General features: G+C 58.0%; 1 pseudogene; it reads right to left on the bottom strand.

Moving 5' to 3' along the window:
* LOC114486372 (heterogeneous nuclear ribonucleoprotein A1-like 3) overlaps positions 1–1,885 on the bottom strand; it is a 15,356-nt pseudogene extending 13,471 nt beyond the window's left edge.
* Between the last annotated feature and the right edge of the window lie 8,469 nt (positions 1,886–10,354).

Genomic DNA, 10,354 nt, shown 5'->3' with positions numbered 1-10,354 from the left:
AGAACGCCTCCCTCAAAGCGACCGTCCACCGTTGCGAATGGATGGATGGCCCAGACCTCGAGCACCCACACGAAGCCTGCAGGCTGCAGGGAGGCCACGTCAGACTGAACTGAGGCTCCTGAAAGACGTCAGTCAGGACTGGGGCCCCAGCCCGAGGGGTGGGAGTGGCTGGAGCCGCCCTCCTCCACTGCGGCTCCCAGGGCCCAGCCCAGTCCCAGGGTACATGAGAAGCACTGCACCATAGGTTATGGGATGCACTAGGGTCGCTGAGGCTTGGGGTCCCAAGAAGCCAGCTCATGGGATAAAGACTCTGTCCTAGGAGTGGAGACGCTGACCCTGGAGATCTGAGGCTCCTGCAGTAAGGCTATCGCCTTAGAAGTGCTCCCCCCGCCTAGGAGTATGGGAGCAGGAGGGTAGGCGTTGCCCAGATCTCAACCTCCCCTTCCCAGGAAGCCAGGGCCCTGGGCTCTCCCTCGGTCCCGTTTCAGGGCCCCAGGGGGCCCCAACTCAGCATCAGTGGCCACCAGGAGGTGGGATGTGACGTGAGAAGGGAGGCCTGGCCGTGGCTCAGCGGGCGCCCCGGGAAGGCAGGGGCTCTGCACCATTTGTGCCAGCTCGGAACTACGTTTAATTTCACCCTCAGAGGGTGGGCGGCTGCCTCAAAGGGCTTTCCGAGCTCGGAGCATCTCCAGAATCGCCCTCGGTCACTCCTTCGTGTCTCCATCGCAGAGCTCGCACCAGGGGGGTGATGACATGACCACTTTTTCTCTCCAACTTTTAAAAAATAGGTGATGACTGCGGCGAGGCTGACGAGGGCTCCAGCCTGCCGTGCCCTGTGCCCCGGGCCCCACGTCTGGACGAAGGGGACGAAGAGGGCTGCAGCCAGGTTCCAGAAAGAGTCCAGAAAAAGGAAGAGAAATACTCTGCTTCAGCAATGGGGGAAAAATCAAAATGACAGGGTTGCCAATAAACTAATTCACATTTTTGAAACTTAACTGTTTAAAAATGGTTCTTATATACATTTTTTAAAAATTTATCTTTGGCTGCATCGGATCTTCATTGCTGCGCACGGGATTTCTCTAGTTGCGGCGAGCAGGCGGGGCTGCTCTTCGTTGCGGTGCGCGGGCTTCTCACCACAGTGGCTTCTCTTGTTGCGGAGCAGAGGCTCTAGGCGTGTGGGCTCAGTAGTTGTGGCTCACGGGCTTAGTTGCTCTGCGGCATGTGGGATCCTCCCGGACCAGGGCTCGAAAAAAATGGTGAAGTACTGGCTATTTCCTATGGTTTAACCTAATATTATCAACTGCTTTTACCACAGAGGAAACAGGACACAAAAATGAGAAGGGATGAATGTGACTGAAACCAAGACAGTCCCACTCCCAGTCCAGGCTCTTCTGCTAAACCACGACGCTTCCGGCTCCCAGGCCACAGCGGAATCTGGGCCCAGGCCCTGCGACCTGCCTGAGGACACTCCGGTGATTAGTGGCAAACCCAAAGGCGAATCCACTTATTTTTACCCCAGTTCACGTCTCATCCTACGACGCCACGCCCACCTTGGATCATAAAGGAGAGTCCTGCCCCCAGGGTGACTGTCATTTATTCCTCTAAAGATCCTATTACAAATGAACCAACAAGGAGCTTGATTCAAGGTGCAGATTCCAGAAAATTAAGCTCGGTTCATTCTCCATGTCCTAGTCTGTACCTGCATGTCTGTGTCTACGTGTCTGTCTCTCTCTCCATACGCGCGCGCGCACACACACACACACACACACACACACACACACTCACACACACACACACACACCCTCCGGTGCTCAAGAAGCACGTGCTCCTGGGTGGCTGGAGCCACCTCCAGGTGGCTGAGGGTGGCACGGTCCTCGACCTCCATCAGCGCCTGGAGAGCCCCTGCGAGTGCCTGTGTACGTCCCACCCCTCACGTCACGGACTTATGGAGGCAGAGCCATGTGACAACCCTGCAGCCCCCTCCCTGCAAGGGTCAGGCCAGGGGAATCCGGCCTCTGTCAGGGGAGGAAGGACAACCACCCCATGCCTGAGCCCCAGCACTTCATGGGGCCTTAGAGACCTTCTAGAATGAGATCCACGGCGGTTAGGTGAACCCATCTCAGCTTGTACAGTCGAGCTGGGACTAGACTCACCTCTCTTGGCTCCCAGGGCCCAGAGCACATTCCCCTGCCCTCGGCATGCAAGGACCGTCTGTCCTCCTGTCCCACCTCCTGTGAGTACCAAACCACTGCCTCGAGAGCCGAGAGCACAGAATCCCACGGAGCCAGGGGACGTGCAGGGCACACCGCGAGAAAGGACAGGGTCCCAGCAGGACACGGTCTCTCCGCCCGGCTCGTGACGGCCGTGGGACTCTGCTCCTCCCAGACGGAGGCTGTGCGCTGGGGCTCCAGACACCCACCGTCCACATGCTACTGCTGACACACCCTGCTCTCCACGCTGACAGTCCGCATCCTGCGGTCCACACCCCACCGTCCACACCCTGCCACACACGGCACCACTGTCCACGCCCCACCGTCCACGCCCCACTGTCCACACCCCGCCACACACGGCACCACTGTCCACGCCCCACCGTCCACACCCCGCCACACACGGCACCACTGTCCACGCCCCACCGTCCACGCCCCACTGTCCACACCCTGCCACACACAGCACCACTGTCCACGCCCCACTGTCCACACCCCGCCACACACAGCACCACTGTCCACGCCCCACTGTCCACGCCCACCGTGCACACCCCGCCACACACAGCACCACTGTCCACGCCCCACTGTCCACGCCCACCGTGCACACCCCGCCACACACAGCACCACTGTCCACGCCCCACTGTCCACGCCCACCGTGCACACCCCGCCACACACAGCACCACTGTCCACGCCCCACTGTCCACGCCCACCGTGCACACCCCGCCACACACAGCACCACTGTCCACGCCCCACTGTCCACGCCCACCGTGCACACCCCGCCACACACAGCACCACTGTCCACGCCCCACTGTCCACGCCCACCGTGCACACCCCGCCACACACAGCACCACTGTCCACGCCCCACTGTCCACGCCCACCGTGCACACCCCGCCACACACAGCACCACTGTCCACGCCCCACTGTCCACGCCCACCGTGCACACCCCGCCACACACAGCACCACTGTCCACGCCCCACTGTCCACGCCCACCGTGCACACCCCGCCACACACAGCACCACTGTCCACGCCCCACCGTGCACACCCCGCCACACACAGCACCACTGTCTACGCCCCACCGTCCACACCCCATCGTCCACGCCCCACTGTCCGCACCCCACCGTCCATACCCCACCACACACAGCACCACTGTCCACGCCCCACTGTCCACGCCCCACCGTGCACACCCCACCGCGCACATACCCACGGCCCACAGAGCCCACTTTGGGCAGAGTGGGATGTACTCGCCAAGGAAACAGCAGGGGGTCAGGGGCCTGTGGGACGTGCCATCAGGGAAGCGGGGTGGGAGCAGGAGGAGGGGAAGAAGAATGGAAGAAACAAAAAGCACTGGGAACGGACCCAGCTCCCACGCCCCGCCCCCAAATACGGACCAAGGAGATTTGTTTGTTTGCTTAAATAGAATTTATCGGGTCCCAGCGATACTTATTTACACCTGTCTTCAGTACCAAAAGGGTGCTGCAATGCAGTAAGATGAAAGATACTATTGTAAGAAGGAAACCCAGCAGCCACAGAAAACCCAAGCAGGGTGGGCCTGGCGTGAGCTCTACCCAAAGCTCAGCCCTCCCGCCCTGCAGGCCCCGCTACACGGTTTGCTCTCTCGGGGCTTCTCCAACACTACAGCCAACAAATAAAGAGGAGACATTTTATAATTCATTCAAGTTTGCTACATGCCAGGTGCTCTGATGTCATTTAATTCTCTCACCAGCCTCAGGTGGATATTCTCATTGCTATTTTACACACGAAGCAACTTAGGTTCAGGGATGCCAAGGACATGGTGGGAAACCCAGGTCCCAAAGCCCAGCTCGTTGGAACAATCTTTACAAGGCCGGGTCCTCAGAGCACACACGGGGGACAGGAACGTCCATTTGCCAGCGAGTGGCGGGCCTTCTGGAGCTGGCAGCTTCTCATCAGGCATTTCTGCCTTCCAGCCCCCGACCCCATTAGGACTCGGAGGGGAAGCGAGAAGGAATCTTGCAGGGGAAAGAGCATAAATCTGGGAGACAACCACGCTTGCTTCAAACGCTGGCCTTGCTCTCGCCAACTGCATCCTTTGGGCAAATTGCTCAGTCTATCTGAGCCTCAGGTTCCCCAGCTGTAAAAATGGGGGTGATAACATGAACCAGGCAGAGCTGATGAAGAGTTAAATGATAAAACACGTGACAGAGGCTGTCGTGGTGCCAAGCATACCTAACGTACTGTCTGGTAAGCGTACGTGTCACGATTCCGTTCAAAGGTGACCTAACAGTCTGAGAAGAAGCAGACAAACCTCGAAGCACCAGGGACAGTGTCCCCACAGGGACTCGGCTGGTGCCTCTTGGCTGGGGCGGTGACCACAGGGAAGGGAACTGGGTCAGAGAGCAGGTTTTTCAAGCCTGGTGAAATCTAGTTCTGAAGAAACAAAACAAAGCATGAGAAGAGATAGAGGGCAGGGAAACAGGAGAAAACAAGAAGCAAAAAAAGAGACGCAAAGGAGGAGACAAAAAAAAAAAAAAGGAAAATGGATGACGAGAAGCTATTTGTTTGCGGCCAAGAGTCTTGGGCATCAGTCTACTTCCTTCAGTTTTCCATGAAAGGTGGTCTCTTAGGGACCCAAAGACACTAACCAGCAGAATTTTTGGAAAGCAACATTAGGAAAAAACCCTAAGACCCACCAATTTTCCATTAGCCACGGTCTGATCATTGCTGTGAAAGAACGTTTGCTGAGGATGAAGGGTGGTTGAAAGCAGAGGCTGTGAAGGTGGGTAAGTGGGGGCCTGGCCAGAGCCAAGAGGACCAGGGAAGTACGGTGTCACATGCAAATCAATGTGAGGACTCAAAGGAGGGAGAAGTCACTTCTTTTGGCTGGTGACATTCAGGACCCTCTTCTCTTGCCGCTGGCTCCCTGCAGAACAGCGAGCTTCACAGAGCTGCGGGTCCGCCCATCATGGGGCCGCCGTGCCCACGGTGGACGCATCAGGAGCTGCAGGTGCAAGACCGCAGACTTCTGGTCTGCGGAGGTAAACGTCCCGCGCCTTCCGTGCGTGTCCTCAGGTGCCACTTTGCCTGCCCGCACCATCTGGCTGTGGGGCACGGTGGCTGTGCATGGGCGCTCGGGTGCCAGGTGGCTCGGGCTTGGGAGCCTGGCCTCTGCTGCAAAGATTTTCCCACCTGGAGAATGGGCATCACCTCACAGGCGGGGCTCAGGTAAGCCACCGCACACACGTGCTTGGGCGCGCCAGCTCGGTGAACGTCAGCTCTTTATATTAGTCACCGTTCCTCTTCCTTCCCCTTCAAGGCTGACCTTAAGAATCGCAAAGACCAGGTGCCACCTCGGTGGAGCAGTGGAGGTGGACACGACCACCTCTTCCACCTTCAGCACAACTTGGACCTATGCTTCTCACCGCTGGGCAGGAAGGGGTGGAGGAGACAAAGGGTAGCAGGTGGCTCCATTCCACAGAGGGTCCAGGGTGCTGGATGCTCCTCCTGGGCCCCTCTTCAGGGATGAGGGGCTTGCTCCCGGCTGCCGGCGGTGCTACAGGAAGACGGCGCCCGCTGCCCCCCTTTCAAGGTTTGCCTCGGCCAAAGGCTGCCACCTCGCCCAAGGCCGGGCTGCCCTCGTGGGATGCGTGACTGACTAAGCCAGCACAACCTGGGAGTGTGGACCGAGGCCCCGGCTGGGAGGGCACCGCCACTCAGCCCCTCCCCCTCCTCCCTCCCCTCCTCCCAGGAGTCGGCCCCAAAGCTCCCCTGCGTGTGATCACCACCTCCAGTACACGTCACCATCCCCACCCAAGTCTGCTCTTCCAGGAGCCCAGCACAGGACACCTGGTGAGAAGGCGGCTGAAGCTGACACTCCTTGTAGCTTCAAGAAATAGGGAGATTATTTGACATTTGTGTGTACGTGTGCCCGGGAGCCTCTGGCCGTTTCAGAGTCCGAGTATTTTAAAGATACCTTCTCGGGATTGGACTAGGTGGTCCTTGGTGGACATTTAAGTACCCACGTCTTTCCCAACTTGGAGATTCTAAAGGACCCCTTCCCCTCCCGTCCTCCCCTCTCCTTCCCTGTGAGTGTGGAAGCGAGGGGAGATTCAGGGGCACGGAAGTCCTGCCTCCTCGGTGGTCCTGGACCATGACAGCACCCGATGCCGTTGCTGCTGTGAGACAAGGTGATGTCGTAACTCACTTTGGCCATTCCTGGGAGTCCTGTGACTCGAGAGTTTTCTAAAGATGAGAAGGTTTGGTCTGACCTTCAAAACCGAAGTCACCTCGGTAGAAGCCAGAATAGTGTTTAGGGAGTGCCTGCTGAGTGGGACACACTGGGTGCTTTAAGGAAAGGTAACGGAACAGAAATTCCCTGAGGAGTCCAGGGAGTGGAAGAGGAGCCCCACTTCCTGCAAGACCAGGGCACCAACGACAGGTCCGGCCCGGCCCGGCCCCCGCCAGCCCAGGGGAGTTTTCAGCCGCTCTCAGACCACAGAAAGCTCGGAGAACCAGCCTCCTCTGAGGAGGGGCTGGACGCCGGCCAGTGTCTCTCACGTCGGTCACAGAACAAGATTCAGGAAAAGCAGGCCCCTGAGGCTTCCAGCGGGGCGAGGACACCAGGTTAGGGGCAGTGTTGCTGCACCACCGGGGATGTTTTTCCCACTGGTACCAGTGAACACTCACTTGGGACCCAGCAACAAAGCTGGTCCTGAGCTGCACTGGTGAGGGGATGGAGGACGCAGGACGCTGCCCCCAGCAAGACCAAGCCGGACACCATCCCAGGCTCCCAGCCTCTCAGCAGGAAGAGCTCTGTGCGGACGGGCTGCGAGCCTGCTTGCTCCCCTTGGAAACCTACAGTTCTCTAAACAAAAGCAAACAAGGCAGCAGTAGTCAATCTTGATCTTGACCTTGAAGGTGGAGCCAAGCCCTTCTCCGGATTTTCACCCACGCACCAAGGGAAGCTGCTGGCAGGGCTGGCAGGGCGAGGTCTGCGGGATGGGGGAGCAGGTTGCCCCGGGCACCCAAGCTTCGTGCCCAGAAGGGCCGCCAGCCCAGAGCGGTCCTGGCTCCGTCAGAAGCTGAGGGCTTGTGACACTTTGTGCGTCTCTCCTGCGTTTGCTCAGCCGCTAACCCGCCGAGTGGACTCACCTCCCCAAACCTGCGTCCCCACTTGTTCGGCGACCACGCTGGGCAGGCTTGCTGCGCGGATCTGTGAGACCTGCCAGTCTCCTGCTGGCAGATTCCTTCTCCGGATCGCGGGAGAAAGATGCCATCTGGTGAAGGACTCCTCCTGTTTCCTTAGGGTCTGTATGAAATCCTCTGGGCCTTTCAAACCAACGCCATCTGACCCTCTTCTGTTCCAGGTACGGGCTGTGACCTAACGTAATGCACCGGGGATGAGGCCCCTCCCTCGCCAGTCCAGGGCTCAGCGTGTTGAACGATGCGCCCACTCAGACAGCAGCCATCTCGTGGTCGCAGACAGCGCTCTGAGCTTTGCCCAAGTCAATGAAGCTGGGGGACGTGGGACTGGGATTACGGCCCTCTGCCATGCAGTCCAAGACTCTTCCTGTGGTGCCCCCCTCCGCCTGCCGGGAGCGAGGGCTGGGAGGGGCAGGCGGTGGGTGGGCACCTGCAGGGTCGGCAGGCATCACAAACTCATGGGATGTTAGACCCGGGAGGGCCCTTCCAACCCCTAATGAGGCTCCATCTCCCCCATCAAATGCTCTCATGCCTCCCTACATGAGAACTGTTAATTAGCAGCCTGAGAGGCGCCCCCAGGCCAGAGAGGCTGGCGGGGGGGGCACAAGCCAGCACTGTCAGCAGCTTTGGGCGGGTCGGGGGGGTGCCTGCGGAGCTAGGAGGGCAAAAACACAGGCCGGAAAGTGTTTCCCCTTCGTTCCTTGGGACAGAGATCACCGGCCCGCAGAAATGCACTTTATTCCTCCACTTCCACTCCCTGCCTGAGCACCCCCCTCCTCCCATCCCCCTTCCCCGGCTCTGTCGCTGGCTCTCCCGCTTCCGCCCTCGCCGCAGCGTGTTCCAGTCCATCCCCGCGCTGTCGGGGGTGAGACACAGAGGCACAAACTGACTCTACCCAAGAGTGGCCCACGGCGCCCAAGGCCTTGACTGTGGAAGGCGGCGTAGGTCCCACCTCATGCTGGAACGAGCTGAGGACACAGAGGCACAAAGGGGGCCCAGCCCAGACCCCAGCCCCACAAAGGCCCCAACGCTCACTCTCTGGAGTTGAGGTGCAAAATCCCAGGAGAGCCTAAATGGCAGCTGCCCAAGGGGGTGAGGACAGACACACATTAACCCCAGAAGGCTAGCTGCTCAGCACCGTCTCCTGGGCTGACACATTCCAACCCAGGGCAGCACACCACCCCGCCCCCAGAGCCGGCGACTGCCCTGGGGCCCTGCAGGCCCGAGGCAGAGGGCGGGGGAGGTGGCAGAGACTGGGGAGTCCCCTGGGGTGCTGCGCTCCCCGGTTTCCATGCGCACACCCAACTCTCAGCAGCCCCCCTCCCAAGGCTTGGCCTTCAAGTTCCTGGCAAAGGCCACTTCCAACCACAGTCAGTTAAAGGCTCTACCTCTCAACCCCTGGGGCTCACACTGGCTTTCACTCTGGGGCCGAGGCTTTAGCCATTTGGACTATTTTGCTGTGAGTAAGGACATCTGCGGAACAAATCTGTAAACGTATTTAGCCAAAGCGCCACAAGGGATAAAGAGGAATTTACATTGAATTTACAACTAAAGAATCACTTCCACTGAAAAGAATAAAATTCTGTTACTGTGGGACCATCCCAGAAGTCCTGGAGCGGTAGAGGAGCCACAGCTATATTCTTAGGGAGGTCTTCCTCACGGGCCCCTTTGCAGTGGAGAGGAAGCCAGCATTCCTAGGGTACCAGCCTCTTGCTTTTACCCAGGGATCTCATCTCATTCTCCCCCAAGCCCAGAGGGCAAAGCGGGGTCTATGGTCCACACTTTACAGGTGAGGAAACTGAGGCTCGGGAAGCACCAGTAAACTGCCCAAGTGGACACAGAAGCAATGATGGCACGAGAATTGCAACCTTGAAGTCTGACACCCAAACTCACCGCCCTCCACCACGCCCCCCTTTTACAGAGCAGGTGAAAACCCTCATGCTTTCCCTGCTCCCACAAACGATTCTGTTCTCGAGAACCTAGCACAAATGACAGCTATAGGTCCAGACCGTCGCCGCAGTGGGTGGATGCTCCCACCTCCTACGGTTCGAGGTCGTGAGGCCGAGGGGCTGGTGCCTGGCCTTGGACCCACCCACCGCCCCCTCCCTCCCTGCCTGCTTGGCATCTTTCAGTCCAGGCGCTCGACCCGCTTCCAGTCAAAGGGTTCCTGCGTCGTCTAGAATACCTCCCGGCAGATTTATGATGTTCTAACTAGTCAGTTCGCCTGAGCAAAAAGCCCAAATAACTTTCCCAGGGTAGGAGATGGAGGGGAAGGAACAACTCACATAGTAGCATTCCTGAAAATTACCCTTTCACTGAACCAACAAAACATGGTTTATCTGAAACTTTTCTCTTTATGATATTTGACTCCCGTAAGATTTGTAAACAGCTGATTCGCCCAGCTTTTTCGGAATTAGTTCGTAGAGTTAACTAAGCATCTGGATTCTCAAGGACTCACATTGTTTTCCTTTCCCGCGGTGTCGTTTGGCTTCTGCACTTTCTCCCCATCATAATCAGCATCAACGTGAGGGCTGCTCACATGGGAGATGGTTTCCTTGGGGTTGGGACAGGAAGATGTAGAGGCACACCATCCTCAAACGAGCACATGTTCTAACTAAGGAGACAAGGGTCCGGCCCCCACTCGCCCAATCTGGGACAACTCTGAAGGGCCATCCCAGTTCCAGGGCATCAGCTGAGGCCAGCTGTGCCCACTCCACCATCCAGCTTCTCCCTCTGCTCCACTGGCTTTCTTTTCTTCCCCACCACTGAATGACCAAAGCTAGAGGCACAGAATCATTGGCTAAGAATAACTTTTAGGTGAAGGTAACAAAGATCGTTTCAGAGGTAGATCATCATTAAACGAGGAATATAACCAAATATGTCCATTTGACTTTAAGTCGTATTTTATTATCGTCATAAACGCAGTGCCCGCACGCCAAGCCTATGGAGCTGTGCTCTGAACCTTCCCTGAA

This window comes from Physeter macrocephalus, chromosome 5 (genome assembly GCF_002837175.3).
Source record: "Physeter macrocephalus isolate SW-GA chromosome 5, ASM283717v5, whole genome shotgun sequence".
NCBI lineage: Eukaryota > Metazoa > Chordata > Mammalia > Artiodactyla > Physeteridae > Physeter > Physeter macrocephalus.
This window is presented reverse-complemented; position numbering and strand designations above follow the sequence as displayed.